The 9,877-nt window shown below is 40.9% G+C and overlaps 1 long non-coding RNA gene across 1 annotated transcript; it reads right to left on the bottom strand.

The window, feature by feature from the left end:
- Nucleotides 1-2,245: 2,245 nt before the first annotated feature.
- Nucleotides 2,246-9,004, bottom strand: LOC109264212 (uncharacterized). Its single transcript, XR_008421068.1, has 4 exons — nucleotides 8,888-9,004; nucleotides 7,797-7,882; nucleotides 3,207-3,563; nucleotides 2,246-2,473 (listed from the first exon to the last, which is right to left on the bottom strand). It is a non-coding gene; the product is annotated as an uncharacterized LOC109264212 (long non-coding RNA).
- Between the last annotated feature and the right edge of the window lie 873 nt (nucleotides 9,005-9,877).

Below are 9,877 nucleotides of genomic sequence, written 5' to 3'. Positions count from 1 at the left end.
ACATGTTAATTTCTTTTTTTTTTATGTTAGTTAATTTCTTAAAATTATGCAAGTCATACATAAATTCACCGTAATATAAAATTCAAACAACATAGATGAACACAGGATAAGAACATGAAAGTTCCCCTCTGGTCTTACCTTCTGGCATCCCACATCTCTGCCCACAGACGACCTACATTGTAGACCCTTTTTGTTTTAAATGTGCATATCTTCACACGGTTCCTACCTATCTCTCCCAAAGCACTACAAGAATATCTATAAATATCAGATGTCTTTGTTCTGTCACATTTAACCAAAAACTTGACAAATTTCTTATTAAAATGAAATCATTCCTTTTCAAAGAAGAATCCATTCTTTGGATTCTACAATGGATTCTAGCCATTTTTCCCTATCTGTTAATCTTCCTATCTGTAAGATAACAAACAAATCAACACGGATATTAAAGGAAGAAATGCTACTGGGACAGCAAAAACAGCACAGAAGCCTCTCTGTGTGCACAGCTTCTGACCTCCCAGACACAGACATATGCAGACCTTCACTAGCTCAGACTCTTGAAGCTCCGAAGATGCCCCCAGCTTAGTTACCATCTGAAAACACATCCAGTCTGTGGGAGCTTCTGGAAAACAGTATCACAGCCCTTCCTTCTCCACCCTTCCTCTCAGTCTCAACTCTTCCTTCTCTGCAAAACTACTCCCAGGCAGAGCTGCAGTACAAGAAAAATCAGGTATTCTGGAGGAGCGAGAAGCCCAGAGATGCCTCTCAGATTAGAGATCAGTCCCGAAGCTCTCATTATTTAAATGCTGACATGGAAAATGTATTACTGGAAGCCCAAGTTTGTGGAAAATCTGAAACTCGATGAAGGTTTTTTAGCGATCGCTTATGTGTGGAGACAATAGAAAATGAAATAATTTAAAAAATGAAATATAGTTAACCAAACAGCACACATCCAAAACATTATTGAGCTCAGAGAAGGGAAATGATGGAAATGATGCTTTTTTCTTAACACAGAGGAAATATGCTGTATCTACTAATAAGAAATATTTATTGAGTGCTTACTATCCTAAGCATTTTACATAAGTTAAACACTTTAATTTCACAACAAACCTACAGGAAAGTATTATTATCATCTCCATTTTAAAGATGAGGAAACTAAAGAACAGAGAGCTAGTAAGCTTCATCTCCAGGATCTGGGCTCTCCCTCCCAGTAGCAAAATGGCTGCAGCAGTGTCAGCCCTCACATCTCCTCCCTATACCATCCAGAGGAAGAGAAGGTCTCTTCTAGAATTCACACTCTCATTGGCCTGATGGTGTCACATGCTCTTCCCATGTGGACAGGGAGACTGGGATATGCCAATGAGACTAAGCCTAACAGAGCCACCTGAATAGGTAACTGGAGGCAGGGTCAATGTCACCGAAACTTCCTGGCTGAAAATGGAGGTAGTAGGAAAAGGGAGATAATGGATCCTGGAGAAGTGGCCTTCTCTGAAATGTCTACCATAGTATTCATCAACCAGAAAAAGCAGCACAGAAAATTTCTCCAATGGTACCATTATAAACATCCTCCAACTTGAAACTATTAACTCTTATTGGCACTATTTGTTCTGGAACAGTATGTCCTCCAGCAATTACTTTTTAAACAAAAGTCAAATTTTTATTCTATCCTTTGTTCCCCAGAATCAATTTCTCCCAGAGACAAAGGAAGATTTGTAACACATGCTGGGCACTCTCAGGAACATAGGTGATAATACTTTATCAGAAAATTTGATAGTGCAGAACCAGGACTACCTTATACCTTTCGATTAGAGGAAAAGGATGATTTCAAATAAGAAGATTCTTTCTACCTAGTCGTCTTTTATGCATGTGTTATTTCACCCCTGAGTTAAGGACTCAGTGCTTTGCTTACACACAAGCAAAGCACACAACTGAAATCAAGAACTGTATGAGTCCTTATGAAGTACTCAGAACTATCTCTGCTTTTATTCTAAACAGATAATTAGCTACCCAATTTCAAAGATGTTCTCAAATGAAGATGCCACCGTGTTCCTCGGGAACACATTTTAAAGTTTAATGATCTTTACTATCAGCAGGACGCCCGTATTGAAACTACCATTGAATTCAATTTAATACAATGAATATTTGTTGACTATGGAGTACCTACTACGTGACCATCCTGAGGCTCCCACCCGTGTCTCAGCAGAAAACATCCTCCCCATTAGCCTTCACAAACCAGAAGACCAGGGCCAGTTGTCCACAAGTTAATCAACATATACGCATTTGAGTAGCCGTGCTAGGAAAAGTGACATGCAAACAAGCGTAAACATTGTCTTCAACCTCACCTCCCCAGGATACTTGTTTGCATTTCATTTTCCCGGTCCTCATGTTTCCATGGCTTTCCTCTGAACCTCCTGCTGGTTTTCCACTGCTGTGATAAATAGATATCTCACAATTGAACTCGGAAGCAACCAAATGGATCCTAGGAAAAAAAAAAACAGTGGCTTATTTGGGGAAACAGATTCCCAACCACAACCCTTTTACATTAAGTTGTGCTTAAATGCAAAAGAAAAATAAATACAAAACACTGAAAGAGTAAACATAACAGGTATCAACTAATAATCCAGGGAGAAACACTCCATATCATTAGTACCAGGCATGACTAATCTGATAAAGCCCTCAGCTCACACCAGCTGTCCATAATCAGAATAGACTAGCAACCATTCCCAGGCCTACAGTGGGCACACAAGCTGCTGAGAAGGGCTGATTCTATCAAAGCCTAAGCAGCTCCAAAGTTCATTCGGTTCTGCTCCTGGACAAGCTTCAAAACCATTTTAGACCTCTCCAAGGGGTGGTAAAGCTCCAGAGCAGGTGTATTAGGGAGTGATTGAAGTCATCTCATTTAATGCGAGAATCCCTTTACAACCATGGCCAGCCATTGATCCAGCACGGCGGAGCAGGGCAGGGCCACGCCTGTGACCTTGGCCACGTTCCCAGTACTGGGAAGCCGTCCCCACCACAGTGTGTCCAACCCTCCTTCCGGTGACAGGGCTTCAAACAGAGGAAGACCGCTCTCATGGGCCCTAAGTCACAGCTCCCGCTGTCTTCTTCATAGAATATCTGACAGCCTGCATACAGTTTGCATCTCTCTCTCCTTGTCACTTTGCTTAAGCAAGTTCTGTGATACAAAATCTAGACTTTTTGCAAAAACTTACCTACTTCCTTTTCTGTCATATTCCTTGTGTGAAAGGTGTTTATATTTACTTTGTACTCACTCCGAGTTGAACGAGTGAGTGCACCAGAATACATCATAAGAAGTCTTTAACCTGAGGATGCCCTTTTTGTCATGAATCAACATTTATGCTACTTTGTGCCTATTTAAACTACGCTCTGCCCGTTTCCTCTGCCTTTGAGCCTCTCTGTATTTCGTCTTCTCCACTCAGCCCTTCTTGCCCTGTGGATTAAGGTCAGGTAGCAAATGCCTCTCTTCTACATCATCTAATTGATCGTGCTGGTGTGACATTTCAATCTCTGCTTCATCGGGAGAAGCAGCTTCATGTGACATGGCAATGCTGTGGGGGAAAAAACAGAAATAGAGAAAGCCTATTAACCTTCAGAAAATGATAGTACATTTTGTGCTTCTTTTACCACCTGATTATTTTCTAAGCAGTAAAACCTTCAATTCATTAAGCCTTAGGTGGGTAAGTGATGCTTTATCCAACAGAGAACATGAGATACCACTTTTAAGTGATTTTCTGACATTCACACACACTGGGAGAGATTGGACCGATGACCAACTATGAAAACCACAGACCTGAGTTCCCAACACTGAGGTGCTCTGTCTACACGTTTCTACATTGACATTTATGCAAAGAACAGCAACGTGTAACTCCAAAAGGCAAAATTCAGACCTCATCTGAAAGACCTGGGATTATAACCCAAAGTACCCAATATAGACACAGTTTCTACTGTGTGTGGCAGCTTTATTTAACTCACTTATCCTTACAAACATCCTGTCAACATCTGGAAGATGGGCTCCATTTTACAGGTGAGATCCTTGAGGTGTGGACACCTGTGACTTGTTGAAGCTTACGTGTACAATGGAACTAAATTAAAAACAAACCGGTCACTGAATCAGCATAACACATCAAGTGTTTCTCATAATCCCTCCTCTCTGAGATCTAATATTACAAAATGAACTTCTGCTTTTACCTACCCGAGATTTTGACAAGCAATTAAAAGCAATAATCACGGGGCAGGCTGGGTGGCTCAGCGGGTTAAGCGTCCGACATCCGACGTCAGCTCATGATCTCGTGGTTCAGGACTTCGAGCCCTGCGTCAGACTCTGTGCTGACAGCTCGGAGCCTGGAGCCTGCTTCGGAGTCTGTGTCTCCCTCTCTCCCTGGCCCTCCCCTACTTACACTCTGTCTCTGACTCTCTCAAAAATTAAACATTTTTTAAAAAAAATTTTTAAAAAGAAAAAAGAAAAGAAAAGAAAAGAAACAGGAGAATAAGGATTCCAAGAAGGCTGCCAACATATGCTCTGAAGGATATGTCATGAGGACACTGCCTTGCAGCCAACCCTGACCTGGGCCTCAGTGGCTTGAGGGCAAGAGAGAAGCCATCATGTTCTGCTCTTCACGCAGGAACACACCACAGGGCTGTCGTAGCATCTGCTGGTGGCCACCGGTCCGGCTGCTGCTTGCTGCAGAGACCTGACTCCAAAGACCTCTCTCCACTGCGAATATAGGACCATCCGAAATATGGAAGCCCTAAGACAGTATCCAATTTTCCAGTATCTCTGGGTTGAGGTATGAAAGCCCATTTTTTTAAAAATGTTCCAGGGAGAGGGAGAGACATTTTTTTTTTCTTTCTGGTTTTCTGAGAGGATTGAGAAGTTTCCCTCTGAAATTTTTGTCAAAAAAAAAAGAAGAAGAAGAAGAGGAAATCCTTGGGTTGGGGATGCTATTGTCCTTCTGAAATTCTGTGGGTAGTTTCGAACCTTCACACCACTTGCTCCCGTATTGATCACATGAACATCGTGAACCTTTTTTAGGTAATCAAGCACAGAACAATTTTCTAATCTCTGCTTTGCCATTTTCTTTATAATTGTAGGCTAGTGACATATGTTCTCTCATCTGTAAAATGGTGATAATATTAGCCTACTCCAGGGAGATTTTGTGAGAATCATAGAAGAAAAGCCTTTAAACCCAGTTATAGCAACCACCCCCATAGACAAAAGTTGCTAAGGGATTGGGGAGGGGTGGGAGGGAGCACAGAGGGAGTAGGATGATAGGAGGAAACTCCGAGAAAGCAGCCCAGCCCACTTCTCCCCCAGTGATAGCATCCCAGCTTATTTTCCCCTAATACAAACTCTCTTTTACGATCTCGGTCTTCTGACCCAGCAGTTTCTCCATCAGACCTCCTCCAGGTCCCAGAGACTATTATTTCCACATTAAGTACCCTTGTTTAAGATTTTGTTTGAGATTCTCACATTTCTATATATGCCTTGCTGCTTTCCAGACTACACAAAATATGCTAATGCCACGGTTAAAGATCCTTTCATTAAGAAAATTATAGTAATGTGGAATCTGTTGATTTTTCACCTTGGACATCAATTATATTACTGTCCATTTCCTGTTTTAGTTTTACAATGGTTGACAAGCTCCTAAGCCCCATATCAGTAGTAAAGGCAAAGCTGGTCTACAGGGCTGACCATCTGGTAATTCTTATACAGCCAGCCAGCCTCAGAAGTAAAAGTATTATCCAACATTGGAGAGCTAAGGAAAACAAAACAAACAAACCTCTGAACCCCAATATGGCAGAATTTTGAAAAAATAAAACCATACCTTGGTTGGATCTTTTTTTTAATGTTTATTTATTTTTGAGACAGAGAGAGACAGAAGCGCAGAGAATCCGAAGCAGGCTCCAGGCTCTGACCTGTCAGCACAGAGCCCATCGCAGGGCTCAAACCCACAAACCATGAGATCGTGACCTGAGCCAAAGTCGGACACTTAACCGACTGAGCCACCCAGGCACCCCTTGGTTGGATTTAAAAGGAAATTACCTAGGGGAGCCTGAGTGGCTCAGTTAATTAAGTGTCCGACTCCATTCACCTCAGGTCATGATCTCACGGTTCCTGAGATCAAGCCCAGGTTCCTGAGATCAAGCCCAGTGTTAGGCCCCACCCGGAGAGTTTGGAGCCTGCTTTTCTCTCCTCTCTCTCTCTCTCTCTCTCTCTCTCTCTCTCTCTCTCTCTCTCTCTCTCTGCCTTTCCCCCTGCTGTGCACACACACTCTCTTTCTCTCTCTCTCTCTTAAAATAAACATTTTTAAAAAGAAAAAGAAAAAAATGAAAAGAAATCACCTAAAGAAAAGAATATTTCTTTCGGTCCACTCAAATTCATAACATCTAACTCTACTGAAAGCACTTAGTTTGCAGTGAATGTGTATCAGTGATTATAGGTCAAGCCATTAACAGAAACTCAGGATTCAAATGTAACAACTTAGAATTTGCCTTTTTTTTTTTTTACCATAAATGTCAATGTTCTCATAGAAACAAAAACAGAAGACAAAACAAACGTCAGGGTTTTCAAATTATTGGAATATGTTTTAATAGAAATCACTCTAAAAAAGTTAACTGTATTTGTATATGAATTGAATGTGTATTAGGGGAAGGTAACTGTATTTGTATATGAATTTAATGTGATTACCCCACTTTTTAATTAAATTTTAGTATCTATGGTGAATTTGATCAAGATTTTTAACCATAAATATAGCTAAATAACAACTATTTCTAGAAACAAACCCAAGACAAAAGATATACTCCTCAAGTACAAAATCTGATAATTTTTTAGTTTAGCTTCGCAAGCCTCAAAAAATGACCTAGACTGGATAATTATATATTCATTCCCCTCTTCCTTTCCAACTACCTACCTGCCTTGTGTCACAAGCCAGACTCTTCTACACTTGTGACCCTTTTCCTTTCAAAAGACCGGTGGTCCTACAGTAATTTCAACCCCTCCCTCTCTCTGCATTTCCATCCACCTTTTCAACAAGTATCAAATTAATGATCTGTTCATCTCTAAGTCACCATTGAGGCACCCCATAAATCAACAGATGTGCTTTTGATTCAATACATTACCCTCTCTCCTTCTCTGCTAGACGTATAAAAGAAATCATTCAGATTAGGGAAATTATTTCCAGAAGAGAATCATCAAAACGGTATTTCACAGCATTCAAAATCCACATCAGGTCTGTAAAACTTTGGTTGTAAAGTATTGGTTAAGTGCTACCATTGCAAGATACTATTTGAAAGTAGCATAGGCCTATGTATATACACAAATGCATATAATATGTGTATTATAATATGCATTATTTGCATATGCATATATAATAACTTAAATCAAATGTAAAGACACAAATATAAACGATGGCAGTAGAGATTTACGTGCGTGTGTGTTTAATATTTTTGGCAGCTCAGTATTCCCATCTCCTTCCTGTAGGACACACATTTTCTTTTGGAGAATTACTTCTTTCCCATTATATTGTATTGGCAGAACAGTAAATCCAATGCCTCAATCCCACTGAGAATGTCACATTAACCAGCTTTCCCCACACTTCCTTGGAAAAGCCAGAAGCCCAGAATATCAGCTGTTGTCTTCTAGGATTTGCATCTTATGTGAGAGACACTGAGATGGAAAAAGCTGTTGGAATTCCATAGTTCTCACCCATGGTGCCTGGACATGATTGTTCCTGGTCTGGAAACACTCCCAGCACCCAGAGCAGCCTTAAGTAATGACTTACCAAGCCTGAGTCTCAGCTTTCCAGTTGATGTGCTGAGTTCCTGATAAATTTCCCTTCTTAAATTGTCCAAAATCATCTTCTGTTGCCTGCAACCCAACGACCCCAATCATTACAGTTACTTACGAAACAAACACTGAGTAAGAACACACATTAAATATATTATTTACATTCGGGGTGATTAGTATATATGTATAGATGCATTTTGTTGATCAATGAGTAAAGAGGATCAGGGAAGTTGAATTCTCAGGCAGGAAGGTTTTCATGAGCTCTCTCCAGGAGAATAAAAAAAGCTGAGAAAATATCTTTGTGTGTGTGTGTGTGTGTGTGTGTGTGTGTGTGTGTGTGTGTGTGTTTCAGATACCATACATATATATAACCAGTGGTATGTTCTGAAATTTTATTAATACCTTCAATGGAACAACAATTAAAGTTGGCAGCAAGGATGTTCAGGGAGAACTCCACTAGCAAAAAAGTCAGTTGCCTTTCTGTGTTGAAAAATTTTGTATTTTATGCAGCCAGTTAAAAGAACATCTCATCCAACTATTCAATATATGTGAGTTTACTATGCACAAATGGCTACGGATATTTATCATCCGCCCTTTGCGATCTTTTTTAACAGCTACTAACTATCCTGATGTGCCCATATCACCCCGTTAGGAGATTTCTTCGCTTTGTTGATGCAGAGCATTAACTTAATGTTGCAGAATTTAAGATCTTCTCTTTTATAAACTTATCATATCCTTTTTCTCCCTGTGCAGTTAAGTCTGGTTTAATTATCTCCCAGAAATCAGTAAAGGTACTGTTTTTGCCTTTGCTTGCCCTTAATCCTTATCTGATTAAAGTGTCACACGCTTAATTGGGCTGTGTGTACCTCAGCCTCTTCAATTCCAAATATCGAGGGTGGCAGCGGGACCCCTAGGACTGGCAAACGGCTCACAGATAAGCAGCAAATGTGAGTAGTGCACAAAATACCAGTCCCTCTTCTTGGTGCCACCCTGCACTGCCACCCCACCCCACCCCCATCTCTTCTCTTTCGCCCATCCAGCAAGGAAAGAGGAGAGATTTTCAGAAATGGAGAGGGTGTTTGACACCTATTACTCTCCGTTCAACAGGCTGGAATCTTTTCAATCTTGCAAGTCTTTGAAAAGAGTTCAAGTGCTATTTGATTGAAGCCTTTCAGTACTGACAAGACAGGGCTCACTAAAAACCTCAGCACCTGAAAAGGAAAAAGAAAAACATAGGCCCCTCTCAACACATATTTTTAAAGAAAGTATGGATATTATTGTGATCCTTTTACCAGTGAGTGAACTTTGAAGATGCCAACAGAGAGAAGGGGGGAGGAAGGAGGAATGAGAAGGAGAGGGTAGGGGCAGGGAGAGAGAGAATTTCTCTTGCTTCCAAGTGGGAACAATATTCCATCAAAGTTCTTTTCCCACCAGTAGGTATATCCAGGGCCTCCATGACAAAAGGCACAACTGTGACATAAAGTTGGTGGAGGAGATGACTGGTTTCAACATTACCCTCAGAGCTGGTTTCCTGTGGGGCCATCATAACAAAGCACCACAAAATGGGTAGCTTAAAACAACAGACATTTTTTCCCTCAGTGTGGAGGCTGGAAGTCTGAAATCAAGGTGTTGGCAGGGCTGGTTCCTTCTGGAAGCTCTGAGGGAGAATCCATCCCATGCCTTTCTCCTCACTTGCCAACAGCCCCTGGCATTCTGTGGCTCACAGCTGATTCATTCCAATCTGTGCCTCTGTCATCACATAGCACTCTCCCTGTGTGTCTGTGTGCACAAATGTGCTTCTTCTTACAAGCACACCAGTGAATTAGGACCCACTGTAATCCAGGATGACCTCAACTGAACTTGACTATATAAGAAAGACCTTATTTCCAAATAAAGCCACATTCACAGGTACTAGAAGTTAGGATTTCAACATATCTCTTTGGGAAACACAAATGAACCCACAATACCCTCCATAAAGAAAGTAACCTTATGCTATTTCCAAGCTATTCAGTGTTCATCTTTGTATGTTCAACCGTTTCTAGAACCCACAATGGTCCACAGTCAGTGGCGACTACT

The sequence above is a fragment of the Panthera pardus genome, unplaced genomic scaffold (assembly GCF_024362965.1).
Source record: "Panthera pardus isolate Hobbes unplaced genomic scaffold, ASM2436296v1 HiC_scaffold_1, whole genome shotgun sequence".
Lineage (NCBI taxonomy): Eukaryota > Metazoa > Chordata > Mammalia > Carnivora > Felidae > Panthera > Panthera pardus.
This window is presented reverse-complemented; position numbering and strand designations above follow the sequence as displayed.